Source organism: Ambystoma mexicanum, chromosome 9 (genome assembly GCF_040938575.1).
Source record: "Ambystoma mexicanum isolate Mex_15411 chromosome 9, UKY_AmexF1_1, whole genome shotgun sequence".
NCBI classification, from domain to species: domain Eukaryota; kingdom Metazoa; phylum Chordata; class Amphibia; order Caudata; family Ambystomatidae; genus Ambystoma; species Ambystoma mexicanum.
In genome coordinates this window covers 603,317,429-603,334,310 of record NC_090931.1, presented here as the reverse complement: position 1 = coordinate 603,334,310, position 16,882 = coordinate 603,317,429, and positions in this window count along the sequence as shown.

The window sequence follows — 16,882 nt, the reverse complement described above, 5'->3', positions numbered from 1 at the left end:
TTCTGCATACTTGACTTGTTGCAACAAAACCAAGATGAGCAGGAGTGGATACCAATTATTACCTTGATGCTGTTCAATGCGCGGTAATCGATGCACAGCCTCAGTTTGTCTGTACCCTTTTTCGATAAAAAAAAAGGAGGAACCATTGGGGAGCGCAAGTGGCAGATAAACTCATTCCGTAAGCTGTATCCAGACAACAAAGCACGTAAGTGTCCTCTTTTTCAGAGAGAGCGCATATGCATCTGCATGGGATTTTTGCCTCCAATATCAGGTCGATAGGACAGCCGTAGTCCCTATTGGTGGGGGGGGTAGTGGGGGGAGAAGAACTGCTGCTTCTTCTTTACAAAACAACTTGACTGACCTCCTTGTAACAGTAAGGGATCATGGGTACGATCAGTGCTATATGCTGGAGAAGATGCGAAGTGGCCGCAGATATTGGAAAGGCTGGTGCCTCTTCAGAAGTGACATCAGCCTCCTCTTCCGGAATGGCATAGTTGCCACCACACCCAGACTCAACTGCCAATGTTCGGCGTGCCTAATCGATGGTTGGATTTGTTATGTCGCATTCAGGGAATGACATCTGAGTGGAGCCTCAATAAGATTAAAGGCAATATCCTCTGTATGTCCCCAATTGCATGACATACACAGTCAACCGTATGTTCCACCACTGGTCCAGAGAGTAGGTTTGTAACATCCACTGTTTCTATGGGTTCAGGAAATTCTTTCTTAATGGCCGGGATTTGGAAGGATTGGGCATATGCAATGTCCATGTAGTTCCCTGTAGCACCAGAGTCTACTAGTGCTGCAGTTTCTACTGGTGCTGAACAAGGTCATAAAAGGATGATTATTTGGTTCACGTGCAGTACGGACGCGTGTATGGTATTATACGTAAACTGGGAGCAACCAGCTGCCCCGCTTTCATCTATGTCCCCATTAGGGGTGAGCCTTTGAGATCTTTTGGTACAGTCATGAATAAAGTGTCCTGAATTGCCGCAGTAAACGCATAACCCAGAGGAATTGCATCCCTCCATTTCCAGTCAAGATAAAGGGCCATGGATTTCTCCTTTTTGCATGGATTCTTCCATGTCCTCCTTTGTGGAGCTTTCTTTGCCAAAACCAGTAGTGCATGACGCTACGGAAGGTTTAAACTCAGGAGATGGCGCTCTCTGAGTCTCACTATTATTTGTTTATTAACCTGAATCACAAGATCCAGGAACTCAGAAAACAAAGTAGGCATGAATGGAACATTGACCGGAGCCCAGAACATCTTTGAATTCCTCTCTTAGCCCTCGATATACAACAACCGTTTTCTTATTCTCTGGCTATTGTGATGAACCGAGGGAATTCGTCCCTTTTCCCCAATGAGGAGCCTCCCCCTATGAGGCTAAGGAGGTGAGTCCACTTAGAAAAACCCTCCATAGGGGTCGAGGCAAGTGGGATCTCAATGGGAAAGACTCCCACTTTGGGGGCAAAGACTCCCGTTCCTGTAAGGAACCCCCTAAATCATACCCCTTTGTGGCATGCATGGGAACATCAGATGCACAGAACAGTATACAATCCAGAGATTTGGGTGAAGACAAAACTAAAATATACTCTTGCCAGTAAGAAAGAGGATCTATCCCTTTAAACAGAAATCTCCATTTAGCTTGCACAAGGAGACTGGAAGAGGAGGACATGCTGAGGCAAGCCGAGATAGAGAGATGCGTGCGTAAGCTGGGGAGGTGCCCTGGCAGCGTAGCACCTGAGAGGGGAGGAGTCACTGAGAGCCGCGGAGCCTGTGACTTTGGAAACGGCTCTCGGAGTGAGAGCAAACCACAGGATGCACTGTGTCCACACAGAAGGAGAAACCGAGGCACAGACAGTGGTGGCGTGACCACGACGACCTCATGGTGGGTAGGGTGCCCACAGAGCAAAAACAAAGAGGTGATGGCTGGAAGGTCTAGAATGAATCTTAACCTTTGGCATTGCTCTGGGCAACCCTCCAGACCATTGTTCTTCACCTGCCAAGCCATTACAGAAGGGAAAGACCATATGCAAATTAGGCTTGGTCCCACCACAAAAGGGGCAGTCCAGCCGAACTGCTAGGTCACATCCCTTCTGCACGAGACCACAACATCCCCAACCATGTTTCGACCTTCTTGGGCCTCATCAGTGAGAAGTAGCTTTGGTCTCTACGCCCAGCAGGCACAGGACCACGTCTGGGCATACCCGTCTCACTACGGGTGACAAAGCAAAGCAAAGAGATGATGGCTGGAAGGTTTAGAATGAATCTTAACCTCTGGCATTGCTCTAGGAACCCTCCAGACCATCGTTCTTCACCTGCCAAGCCATTCCAGAAGGGGAAAGACCATATGTAAATTAGGCTTGGTGCCTCCCCAAAAGGGGCAGTCCAGCACAAACTGCTAGGTCACATCCCTTCTGCATGAGACCACAAGCATCCCCAAACATGTTTTGCCCTTGTTGGGCCTTATCAGTGAGGAGTAGCTTAGGTCTCTAGGCCCAGCAGGCACGGGACCCACGCCTGGGCATACCCGTCCCACTCGGGGTGACAAAGCAAAAACAAAGAGGTGATGGCTGGAAGGTTTAGAATGAATCTTAACCTCTGGCATTGCTCTGTGCAACCCTCAGACCATTGTTCTTCACCTGCCAAGCCATTACAGAAGGGGAAAGACCATATGCAAATTAGGCTTGGTGCCACCCGATGGGTGCCCGCAGAAACCACAACGCTGTGAAAGCAGCTAACCGTCCACATACCTGCAGCGTTACCAGCTTGCATGGAGAGAGAGCACTGAGAGTGGGACACCGGAGAAGTCGTAGATGTTGAGTAAACAAACAAGCAAAGAGATCCTGAGTGAAGAGAGACCCCAGAGACGTTCCCCCAAAGAGATCCTGAGTGAAGAGAGACCCCAGAGACGTTCCCCCACAGAATCAAAGGTAACAGGGAGAACGGGAGACCCGGGAGGCTGCCGGAGGTTCATTATAGAATAGCAGGAACTTGTCTCAGTAGAATTGACAAGATGGTAACATTGAAGTCGAGGAAGTGGAACTATAATAATGAGAAAGAGTGAATCACGATAAATACTAGAAGAGATATCAGTGAGACTGAGATGCAAATACCCTGGTAAGAGGGCAGAGTACTACATATGTTAAGAGCAGAGACTGTAAATCAGAAGGGGAATCCTATGAAGGGATGGAAAGAGAGGCCCACAAGAGTAAAAATAAGCCAAAACAAACCGCCCCAGGACAGGGAGAATCTTAACTATCAAGAAAGCATGCCAGAGCCAAGGAAGTATATGCTACCACAGTACAAAAGGTACTTCATAGTGGAGAAAAGGGCAAAAAAGAGAGACAAAAGGGATTCCTGGGAAACAATCCCTAAAGAGGTGAGAAATCCCACAGAGCTAGTGAAAGAGTTACAAGAATGTGTACAGAGGGTGACGAGAGACTATTTGAAATGAATCTACTAATTGGAAGCTTGATGCCAAGGAGAAAATCTTGAGAGAAAAGACAATTAGAAAGAGACACTTCCTCCTGACCTTATTTTTATTAGAATAGTGGGAGGGTCAGTTAGGATTAGGCTTTGGACACCTGACCTTTTTGTGTTTTATGACTTCCTGACGACAGACAAGTACCTTCGTTATTTATATAAGCAGGTATCACCCGCATAGCAATAGGGAAAGCTAGGCCTTTTCTTATAATTTAATAAACATGCAAATAGAAATGTAAACACCATGTCCGCGTCCTCCTTCTGACCCTCCACACTGTCCAGTAGCAGCGGTCAGTTGATTAAGCCAAGCCAATACTGGTATGAGTCTTTTCCCCCTGTGTCTCAATTCCAATAATTCCATGTCCGTCGCCTGATACAAGTTATGGGTATCAAACACTGGTCAGTTATTTAGTTAAGGTTTCAAAATGGAAAGGCATCGGGGCATCCCCTTTCAACAGCGAGTTGTCTCAGACAGTTGCAACCCCACCAAGGTATGACAGGAGGAACACTGCTTTGGAGGCTGAATCAAGAAATGCTCCTTGTCCGCGTACAAAATGCAGATTGCACTGATTCACAAAAGTCTTTAAGGCTTTTAGATCTCCCAAAAGCCAATCAGGCAGGCTAATGGAAATGGGTCAAAAGTACCCTGACCGACACCTATAGCTGACATAGGAACTGATATTGGGCTGGCGACCCGGGCCACTGCATCCCTTTCCTATAATTCAGGAGTTCCATCATGAAATAGGATTTGACTTGCCTGTATTTGATCCGGGCGTCTGCCCAGCGCATTTATTTCTGAATACAGGGCCACCAACGACTGCATAATGGCAGCTATGGGGTGACTGATCCATGCAGAAGTAGCAAAACGGCTCCTCAATCTGCTATGAAAGTAAAGGGCCACTGCTTTTCCCCACAAACCTCAGCAGATCACAGAAGACTGGTGCCAGAGTTAAAGAAAATATTCTGTCAAATTCAGACCCTCCAATGTGCGGAGGATCAAGTGCCCCTGCACTGTCCCCTATAAGCTGCAAAATAAATAATGAGGTTAGAGCAGAGAAATCAATATGAAACCTAATGACAAATGTGAAGAACACTGGACCTGGGATTCAGCATTCACAAAGGACGAACAACGTCATGTACTGAAGAAGAATCCATATGTATTTCCAACCCAGACATTAGCAGGGGGGAGGGTAGGAAGAAATCCAGGATGTCCACAAATATCCGAAAAGAAAACGTTCCAAACTCCTACAAAGATAACAAAAACAAAGTTCTGTTCGAAACACCACCAGGAAAGGAACACACTTCCAAAAAGAACACTGGAGAGAAGGTCCCTAGCATACTCGGAAGATTCCGGCAGCACCATGAAGATGGAAGAGGCCCAGAACAAACTCCAAGTGGGACAATGTTGAGGAGTGCTGTCCTGTTGCGTTCCTAGTTATGTCGGTAGGGCGTTATGGGATGTCCCGATGCTGGGCTACATGATGGCCTGGCACTCTAAGCTTTAAGTATCCTTGCATCTGCTGCGTCCAGCTACTTAAGGGTTTGGTGCACATTACCAAATAATCAAACAAACAAACAAACAAACTCTTCGAAATGTAGTCCTTGCCAGAGCTGTGATGGCTGGAAACCTTACCCATCACCATTTCCTGTCATTTCGGGGGTACAGGGTTTGTCTTACCACAATAGACCTGCATTCCTAACACTTCCTAGCTCATTGAGCATCTTTCCCACCTCGCAAGGATATCCGGCAAAGAAAAGCGGAAAAAACTAACATTGTGGACTCCAGTTTAAGGAGCTTTGCTCTGGACCCTAGAAACTTTGTGATCATCAATGTTGATGAACCAGGCCACTTCAAACTCTGGGAGGCCTTGAAGAACAAAATTCTGGCGTTGCTTAATGCCAAATTAGGTCCTAACTGTGTACGGACTCAAGACCTTAAGGTCTTGCGTAGAACTTAGATCGATAAGTGGCGCTATAATGGCAACACTGATTGTATTATTGTGGGCTGTGGATCTAGTAGCTTGCCTCAGTATCTGAATAGAACTTCGTTTCCACTGCATGTGCCCCTCTCTACCAACTTGGGTATTGTACTGAATTGAATTTTTTTTCCATGTCCTTTTTTCCTCTTGGCCATATGCCCACCTGACGTATTTGTAGTGTGTCATTGTTAAATTATTTTGTTTTATGTTTTGCTTTATTTCTGTCTGTGTTTTGTAATGTTACTTGTATGATTTGTGTTGGCGCCCTGATGCCTGCAGGCTTTCAGCGGAGTATAGACATACAAATACTTACAGACACACAATATTATTATCCACACTCTAATAAGGCAAATATGCTGTTATCCTCTACATTGAAAGCAGTATAATCTTACAAAATTATTAAACAGATTACTGATCTTTTGAAGATAAAGCAAATTTGACCTTCTTCTCGAAGTATTATTCTGCTCTATTAAGAGATTGACTTAAGATAAGAGAACATTTATATTTGTCAGGTGTTACATTACCAAGAGTTTGGAGGAAGTGCTCAGCCCATCAACAGAGCTGTGGCTCCAGGTGGTTTCTCTGCATTATTTACAGACTTCCCAATCAAACATTTGGGTGAATTCTTTATTACCTCTATCTTCTGCCAAAAAATGTTACCCCTTCTAAGGGAGAGGCAGTCAAGCCTTTACTTTTACAAACAAGTAAAGATTTTGCACTCCGTAAATCTGATTATTTTATTGGGATTTTTTCCATGCACCATAACCATTTGCATGATCTCCAGGGGTTCACATGGATCTGAAATGGAAAAGAGGCGGGGTGTGGTTAGGGGAGGAGAGTGAAAAGACGAGGTATTGTGCTTAACTGTTAGTGCATGGGGAAACAGGAGCAATTGGTGTCTGTTTGAGTGCGTTATCTAGGTGGTTAGTAATTTGTACACCAGAGGTGTTTGTTTCCAGATGGGAGACTTCCGGTGTCCATGAGGACCTGGGTGTTTTGGCCAATGGACGAGTTTGCACGTTGATTTGACAGTGGTAGAGTTGGGACTGTTTTGGTGTGGCTGGAAGGTTTTGTTTAGCCATTGGTGTCATTGGGTTGGTGAGCATGTGCCAGGTGAGGGTGGATGACTCCTTAGGGTGTTAGTGGGTTAAGTCCTTTGCCTGTTGTTTGCGAGCAAAGTTAGTTTGATGTGGTTAGCACTTTTTCATTGGATTTGGTGATTGAGGTATTTTTGGGGGAGGTTGCAGGTTCTTACTGTTACAAGCTTGTCCTGCTCCCCACAATACCAATGCTCATCCAACTCCCCCACGCCACCTCAGGTACAGCAGGCACTTGGACACAAATAATACACAGAAGACCAGAAGTAGCGAGAAATTGGATGTAATGCAAACACATACCAGTGCATGGGAGGGTGCTCACTGATCTGCCCCTCCGAGGCCTGGCTCATCCATGTATACAATAGAGTAGCTAAATCCATTCTCCACCCATAAACCAGCATGTATAATGCACGTATGATACCAAACAGGTCATTTTGCAAAACAGGGGGAACAGGAGGAAGAAAGTACATTTCGCAACTGCATGTTGTGTCTGCATGGCAGGCTACAGCTGCCTTGGGATTTGAGCCAGCAGCGTTGCCTCTGTGTACATTCTCAGGAGGAGTTCTCCATGCCCGGCAGTCTGAGGCATCACACCATTTCACAGCTCAGCTGTGCTCTGCGACGTTGCTTGGCATGGGTGTTGAGCTGTAAGGCCAGTCTCTTAGGCAAGTGTGTAGGCCTGTCCCATTGCATCCGATGCATCTCAAAGAAACCAAAAGAAAGTGCAGTATCAGAAATGTTAACAATTACCATTGTTCTGGTTTTGAGTCCTGCTTCAAAAAATATTGGTTCATTTGTTTTGTTTTAAAGGGCTCTACTTGAATGGTGTGTTTGTCCGAAGGTGTTTAGCGAGGGTGAGTTTCAGTTGAGTATTCCTGTAGGTGTGTAGGTTGTTCCTGGTTGTTAGTTTGTTTCTTGCGTTCCACCGGATGAGAATTTCTTGTTGGGTGGATGTCAGGTTTTCCGATGGCTGTATTCACAAGATGATTAGAGTTAATGGAGTTTCCTTTTTCGCCATCCTTGTTTATGATGCAAGAATTTACAGCAACTCCTTAGCAAACCACCTAGCTCCTATGTTGCCAAAACGACTTCACCCAGAACAAGCAGGGATCATATGGGGGCATCATACACAGGACAACATCTGTAGAGTGATTGTTGCTGCAGATGTTTCTAAAAAGCCTTTAACCTGTTGGCATTAGACACGCCAAATCCTTTGATCCAATGGACTGGGTTTATTTGGATCTACTGCAGACATTTCATTTTGGCCCTAACTTTAAAACTTGGGTGGGGCTATTTTCCTTAGACCTCGCCTGAAAATAAAGGCCAATTCCCTTCTTTGCCGTTGGTAATGATCCATAGAGTCATCACGTTTAATCACTGCTTGGCCTCTCTGCTGAGACTACCCACAGGAACCCATGTCGTGTCAATTATGGTGGTGATTTGTTGCAAATATTTGGAAAAGGGCAATCGAATGCACGCTCCGCTGGCTTCTGATTGTGGTTGAAGCCACTTTCATGCTGCTTACATGAGGTAGAAGTGCTTTATAGTATGATGCATATTAGAGCAGTTTGGTTGGACAAGAATAACAAGCAACAAGGAGCTCTCCACACTGCTCCCGTCTAAGAAATCCAATGTGCATATGTATAAGCCTTTCAATTCGAATCAGTCTTCCGCGATTGGAAAATTAGATTTACTGTTCCCCAAAATATTGTCAATCCCTGGAAAATGTTGTGTGCAATTTCCCCACCTAAGGCTGTACCTTGCTTCCCAGAATGTGAGTGTCCCCTGCGCCTGTGGGTAGAGCTGCCCCTGCTGGAGCATGATCCTGTGACTGCAGACTGCAGCAAGACACCAAAGACGAATACATAACTTGATAAGCCAGCTGGATCTTCATTAAATACTTGGACACAATACCCATCATTCATCAAAGGAGATAGCAGCTTGATGGGCCTTTGCTGTAAAAGGCAAATAACCAATGCCTTAATCAGGGGTCTGAAAGCACTCTGGGGCCTAGTATTTATTATAACGATGATGCTCATGAGAGGTCAAAGGTCTAAATTCATGTCAAAACTCAGCATCCAACAATCAAAAAATAGAATCACTCCCACAAGAGATATGGAACCTCGTCTGCACTTACCCTTGCACTTGCCTCCAGCTGGCCGTACTTTTACTTATTGTTTTTATTTATTCCATTTATCCCATGTACTGCACTGTCCCCATACCACCCCATTCCCCCAGCACTTTTTCCCTTCCCCCTTCCACTGCGCGATCTGTATGTCACCTAGCCTAGTAGGATCATTGTCTCTGTTTTCCCTCTGTTCCCCGTCCCTTTCTGCGTCGCGCCTTGAAACACTTGTGTATAGGCGCGTTATAAAAGCCATATCACATCATCTACTGAGAGTCCTCATAGGCAGATAATATAACCTGGGGCAATATTGCTTCCTAAAGGAGCAGATTTCTGGAACAACAAAATGCACGCACCTTTCCTCCACAATTTCAAAAGCCACCATGCGGCTCTTTTATGTTGCTTTCATACTTTCCACTTTTGGCTCATGACGCAACTAAAACAAAGCACATTGGTTTTATTGTGTGAAAGGTTGGATGGGTGCTCCTTTCGGGGGCCAATAACTTAGATAGTAGACCACCGATCCTCCATCCCAGTAGCATACTGAGTAGAGAAGAGGGGAAGCTGCCCTGGGGAGAGTAAAACTAAAGCCATATTCTCCTTGGACAACATATTTCTATGACAATCTTTATAGTGTATAGTTAGTTTGTTATGTAATGTGGTCTGCTTCCAAGGCATTGCCATAAGGTATTATTTAAGCACACGAAATGCAAAGTGAACCTTAATACATCAACTAAACCTGGGAAAATGTGCTCATTTGCTTAAATTGCCCACATCCCGGTTTCACCATTTAACCAAAGTGTGTGATCCTGGGCAAATAATTCAATAGCACGGTGTCTTATCTGCAGCTCTGTAAGTCATTCTGATTCACTTCATAGCTAATGTTAATATGTCATCTATATTTATAAAAATGAACATTTGTGGGTTTGTGGCTTGGCGAAGCGTCGTTCCTTGTAAAATTCCACACTGTTTCACCAATCTGCACCACATTTTGCATAGTTACCTGTTAGGACCCTCCACACATTACTGGATACATGACATTTGGACACCCCACCCAGTTCGCCAGATTTCAGCAAAACTCTGATTTTGTTTGTGGCTTGGCGAAGCATTGTTCCTTATACAATTTCACACCGTTTCACCAATCTACACCACATTTTGCATAGTTATCAGTTAGGATCCTGCAGACATTACTTGCTACAAGACATTTGGACACCCCACCCCATTCCCTGGATTTCAGCACCTTCACACATGAGCGGGTTGCCTAAAACCGGCGAAAGATCAATGTGGCTGTAGAGGACCGGTCCTCAACCCTAGAATGCACGTTTTCTGAGACATTTGCAACTCAATGCACCACAATGAACTGTACTGCTCCAGGGTGAGGCAAAAGGTGGGAAGAGAACCCAGTAGGTCGCAGTATGCAATAGCACACCAACTCTCGCCTCCCCCAAATGTCTGCTCTGGGGTATGTCAGCCAGCCACACACACCCATTCTCAGTGAGTACAAAGCACATCAAGTGATAAGCGAATCGGAGCAGCGACCTACCGGATCATCGATTTTCAACAATTGATGAGTGTTGTCATGTGTGTCCACAGAACCCGTTCGCAGAACGGGTACTTTCTGCCAGTGCTATTATGAAAAAAAGCCTAACGACTATAGAGTTGCTCCTTATATATTAATAGTGCAATTTAGGTAGTTTGCACCACAAAGTTACCTGCCACTTGGCTTGCTTATAGCAACTTATTCTAAAGTCAAACTACCAACACTTGTGGGATCGCTATTGGGTCATGTGCGCTATTTACCACCAAAAATCTTACAAAATGGGTCGGCAGCAAGTTATATCTTACCCTCAAACTTCCCACAAAGTTTGTAACAAAAATACAAATTGGTTCGGGAAGATATCTCGCGCTCACACCTGTACTTTCACAAAATTCCTCAACAATTTTAGTCAAATCAACATCAATTAAAATCCATCAGTACAATAATTCCTAACAAAAATTGTTTTTTAATTTGTCAAAGAAAAACAGCCAACAGCCGACACGTGTTTCGACCTTAGGTCATTCTCAAGGCTATGTACAGTTATACAGTCAAATAATATATAGCAATTAAGAAAATTAATAAATGGAAAACCATACCATATAGTTCCCCATGTCAGGTCAGGATGAGAGAGGTTATTTTCATAGTCAAATGTTTGAAATGATATGAAAGAAAATCACAAAAATCAAAAACCATGAATTAGTTCATATGTCCAGGAAATCTCTAATGTGGAGACATTACCCCATAAAAACCATTCTTTATAACGATTTCCAAATTTAACTAAATTTTAAAAAATGTTTAAAAAAATATAATATTTAGTATTTCAAAAAAGATTGTTACATGCATAGTTAGTTTTTGAACACAAAATCCTATTATTTTCTATTTTTTATTTTTTATTTTTTTATTTTTTATTTTTTCACCTTGTGAGACCACTCTAACTAAACCAAAATATAAATTTTCGTGAATTTATAAATTTGACTGTGTTCCCCTGTTAGTACTTGATCAATCATGCAATATTGCTGTAACTAGGGCTTACCCCGTATATAAATCTCTAGAATTCTCCTGTTTGAAGTGTAACGGATCAATCAGTTTACTCGGTCTTGAGTTGTCAATTCAATTTTCAAATCTGTATAAGAGATTCCTGTTTAATTCAATTCATTAATTAGAGTTGCTAAAATGACTAGTATAATGGAATAATAATAAACAAATATATAAAAAATGCTCACCAGCTTCTAACGATTAAGTTTCCTGTTTATATATAGCTGAATGCTATCACACCAAACTTTTTTACACATAAATGTGTATCTGGAAACAAGGTTCACCTACAAAAATAATAATAAACTCTATTGTATATATCACTTTGATACAATTTCCTCCATTAAACATGAATCTTAAATTTACTTAAAACTACTTAAACCATTCAAAGGGTTAGATCCCACGTCTGTTATATTCTAAAGGGATCCTGCACCCATCACAGGATCTTATATAGATTTTACCCGCGAAAACGCGGGCCGTGTTTGCGATGACGTCACGCGCACATGGACGCGATGACGTCATGCGTTAGATACCGTGATGACATCACGCGTACGGACGCGCGACGCCGTGCTCGAATACATTTAACAAACACGGGCGTGTGACTTGTGAGTTGCTGTGCTCACATCAAATGGCCATTACCCAAAGAAATCCAAACTCTCACAAAATAACTCAGTATCCCTCCAGTGGACTTCAAAAAAAATATATAAAAATAAATTTAGACTATGCAACTAAAATGAAATATTAATATATAAAGAGTATGTAAAAGTTATCTTATAGAATAAACAAATTAGGTTTAATTTTGGTATATGATAGAATGGTCTCACAAATGATGAATATATCATAATATTCATAAAAGAGTTATTGCCAATTTATAAAAACACATGCATCTCATGATTGAGACCATTTAAAGTACTCCTAAAATAACAAATTAACTTGCATTCTTCTTGCCTTAATTTGAGCCTAAGATTACCACCTCGTTTCCCCAATTTAATCTGTGTTAGTCCAATATACCTAATATTTTCTTGATTATCTAACTGATGACATTGCTGCCAATGAATTGCAAGAGGTGACTTCGGGTCGATACTTCTTAGACTAGCCAAATGTTCCCTTATTCGAAATCTCAATTGTCGAATGGTACTACCAATATAAAGTTTTCCACATGTGCAGATAATGGCATAAATAACATAACTAGTTTTGCAATTAATGAATTCCTTAATCTTAATTGTCATTCCATTGATATCAGAAAAAACATCACAATTTACATGTGCATACTTGCACTGATTGCAATTGCCACATTTGAAAAAACCCTTCTTTCCTTTTAACCAAGTCTCCTTAATATTTTCCTCTTTGATATTCAAAAAAGACGGACTCAATTTCTGTTTTATAGTATGTGCTCTCTTAAACGTGAACTTAGGTTTTTCTGTCAGAAAAGGTAGCAGATCCTTATCAAGTCTCAAGATGTCCCAATGTTTGGACACCATTTTGTAGAGATATGATGAGTCTTGAGAAAATTGTGTTATTATAGAAATATGTTCACTTGGTTGTTTCTTTACATGTCCACATAAAAGTTCCACTTGACTACATTCTTTGTACTTTTCAACCGCTTTCTTTATGCATCTCAAATTGTAACCCCTATCTCTGAATCTGTTCACAAGCAATTTAGTTTCTTCATTGTAGTCCATATCTCGACTACAGTTTCTCCTGGCTCGATAAAATTCCCCCACTGGGATATTCTCTATTATAGATCTTTGATGACTACTTTGTGCACAAAGTACAGAGTTTACCTCTGTTGGTTTGCGATATGTTTTAGTCTCAAAATGCCCATTGTCAACAAAAATATGTAAATCAAGAAAATCAATGCTTTCCGAACTAGCTGAACCAGTAAAACTAATACCAAATTTGTTGTTATTGGTATGTGCCACAAAAGTTTCAAAAGATTCAGATGATCCTTTCCATACAATTAATACATCATCTATAAATCTCTTCCATACTATTAGGTTGGTTCTAAACGTTTCTTGTACATAAATGTGTGTCTCCTCATATTGAGCCATAAACAGGTTGGCCAGGGACGGTGCAAATTTTGCACCCATGGCCACCCCTTTGGCCTGTACATAGTATTGCTCATTAAAGATAAATACATTATTATCTAATGTGAATCTCAAAAAACTCGAGCATGTCTATATGTTGTATATAGGAAGCAGACGAATTTCCAAAGGTGTAGTCTAATGTCTGAATTGCCAAATCATGATCTATGCTAGTATAAAGTGCTGAGACATCCAGCGTAGCTAAAAGATAATCTGGTTCCCATTTCAAATTTTTGAGAGATTGCAAAACATATCCACTATCCCTAATGTAGGATTTCATTTTCAAAACATAAGGTTTTAGGGCTTCATCCAAATACTGTGACATGCCTTCTGTTACCCACCCTATACCACTCATAATAGGTCTAACTGATGGTAAAGTTTCGTAAATTTTGTGTATCTTGGGCAGAAAATATAGGGTGGGCATAGTCGGCTCCGTATTGGTCAAAAAGACTTTTTCATCGTCTGATAAAAAGCCCTTGTCATACCATGACTGTATTAATTTCAAATGTTCAGTTACAATTTTCTTTGTAGGGTTAGATTTCAAAGGGGTGTAACATTGTGAAGTATCCAAATGTAACATGGCCATTGTAATATAATCATTAGTGTTCATCACTACAATGTTGCCCCCTTTATCCGCTTCTTTGATAGTTATCATTTTATCATTCATTAAAGCCACTAAGGCTTCCGTTTCCTCTTTCCTTAAATTGGATCTGCATCCCTTTCTCTTATAGATTCCACTATCCATATGTCTATGGATATCTTTAATGATTGCCTTATGAAAAGTTTCAATTACATTCTCTGAACCCAATTGTGGAGTAAATTTCGATTTCGGCTTTAATTCTTTTAAATCAAGATGTCTGGTATTGACACCCAATGTTTGACAGATTGAATCTGTATCCACTATAGTATCTTGATTTAAATTCGTCAGGGTAGTAATATTGTAAATGTCAGAGATAGTATACATACTCAGCGGGTTCAAAGTGGTCTTAGGCTGAAACACTTTTACCTCAGTTGCAAAGAATTTCTTTAATTTCAATTTTCTTATAAATTTGAAAATGTCTATCTGAAAATTCACAAAATCTGTTTTTACACTTGGTGCAAAGGAAAAACCTTTATTCAACACGGCAATTTCCACCTCTGAGAGGCGTTTATCCGACAAATTGATAACCAGATCGCATTTCATTGGTTCCCCTGTCGTTTCTTGGTGCTGGACCTGGTCAGAATTCCAGGACGACCCTGATCTTCGTCGGAGCTTCCACTCCCGCTTCCGCTTACCCCCTCTCCTGCCCCTTGTGTGGAACCTGGTATTGGTATAAATGCTGCTGGAGGTGTTGTGAATCTGACTTGTTTTTGATTTATAAATCTGATATTTCCCTTTTTGTGTCTCCGTATCTGTTCTAAAAAACTTTTTCCTCCACTAGGTGCGGCATCAATAACTTCTTTAGTGTTATCAGAGAGTTCCATATTGTCTATGACATCTTCCTCTGAATCTGGATCCGAGCTGGCAGGTGTAGAGTTAAATGAACTTACTCTCGATGGTGGTGTTATGTTATCATACTTAGGTTGAAAAGTATATACACGTTGTAATCTATAGTCCTTATCTCTGAAAAACTTTCTGAATTTTCTTAATTTAATGTCATCTTGATATTCTCGCATGATTTCATTCATTTTTTCATAATTCTTCTCTTTTGTACTTTCTGCATTTGGCATACCCTTGATTTCCTCTTTAACTTTATTGATTTGTTCTATAACCCTCTTGTGTTCTCTTGTAGCATGTGTTATTAATAATTCTAACATTGTTCTAGAGCTTTGATTAAGATTCTTTTCCCAATTTTCTGCCAGATCAGCATCCTCATCCTTATCGAAGTTTGGGAATATCAATATTCTCAAACCTCGGGGAATGATGTTATTTTCTAAATAATTTACTAAGGATGCATTTTCCCAATACTTGTTAATTTCCTTTTTCGACAATCTCTCCAATTTAACAAATTTCTGTCTAAGTGTTTCTGTTGCAGTATAACTACTCCTAAAGGGGTTGGATGTGCTTCCCCTAGGTGCAAATAATGCAGCTCTGTCCTCATCCCTGTTACTCCTATAACTCGCCATCTCTGGTGGTGGATTTCAGCAGGCACAAAAAGCGAAAATAACAAACTACCAACACTTGTGGGATCGCTATTGGGTCATGTGCGCTATTTACCACCAAAAATCTTACAAAATGGGTCGGCAGCAAGTTATATCTTACCCTCAAACTTCCCACAAAGTTTGTAACAAAAATACAAATTGAAAAACTGGTTCCATTTATTAATTTTCTTAATTGCTATATATTATTTGACTGTATAACTGTACATAGCCTTGAGAACGACCTAAGGTCGAAACACGTGTCGGCTGTTGGCTGTTTTTCTTTGACAAATTAAAAAACAATTTTTGTTAGGAATTATTGTACTGATGGATTTTAATTGATGTTGATTTGACTAAAATTGTTGAGGAATTTTGTGAAAGTACAGGTGTGAGCGCGAGATATCTTCCCGAACCAGTTTTTCAATTTTTATTCTAAAGTCACTTTCATGGTGTCTCCAAGTATCAAAGACTGATGATGTTCCTTGCAATGTCCTTTTCTGTGAAGTCACTTATGTTGGTGCAATCCATACAATAATTAAGAGGTTTGCATGTATTTTGCCCCAGAGCACCTGGACAGAGCTCTAATAGATGCGTTTCCTGCATCTGTAACGATCCTGCAGTTTTATTGTTTTTGTTATGTGTTAAAATGCCATCTGCCACTAATGTTACCAAAATAAAGTAGATTGGGGCAGGGGTGGGTGGTTTGGGGGCGTGAATCAGACTTTATGGAATTGTGTGCACTGCATTTGGGGAAAAGTAGCAGGACTTTTTTCGTGGCTCCCTCCTCCCCCACTCTGCAATGCTGGATACTCCCCTGCTCCAACCCATGCATATTCATAGTTGCCAACATGACCCATTGCATTCTGTAGCTGCTTATCCAGTCCTGTTTTTTTTCTTGTATTCTGGGCCTTGTAGTCTGAATTTCATAATGGGAAAAGTGGAAATACAAATCCCAGAATGCAAATACAAAAAACAGGACTGGATAAGTATCTACAGATTGGAATGGGTCGTGTTGGCAAGCAGGGACATCATTTGGGGGTTGCAACCACGAGGGGGACCCCCCAGCCCCTGTGGTCTCCCTTGCTACCCCTGTATCAAGGGTTGAAGGCTGGGCCGGGGGTTGCAGCGCAAGTATGAAATGCTCAGTAGGATTTGGAGCTGACCGTGAAATGTGCCACGTGTCACATGCCACATTCAGCTTCCACTCCTCCGGTTTCCTTGCGGCTCATAAATAGGAACCAGGAAGCTTTCCCAGCTTCCTGGTTCCTGTTTGTGAGGAGCACAGAGGAGCCGAGGGTGGCCTGGAGAGATAGACTGAAGTTGGAAAAACTGGTAAGAAGGCATTTTATTATTTTTTAAATGTGATGTTTATTTTCATGTGTGAAGTGCATGTCATATGTATGGATGTGCCATGGGTCAGTAA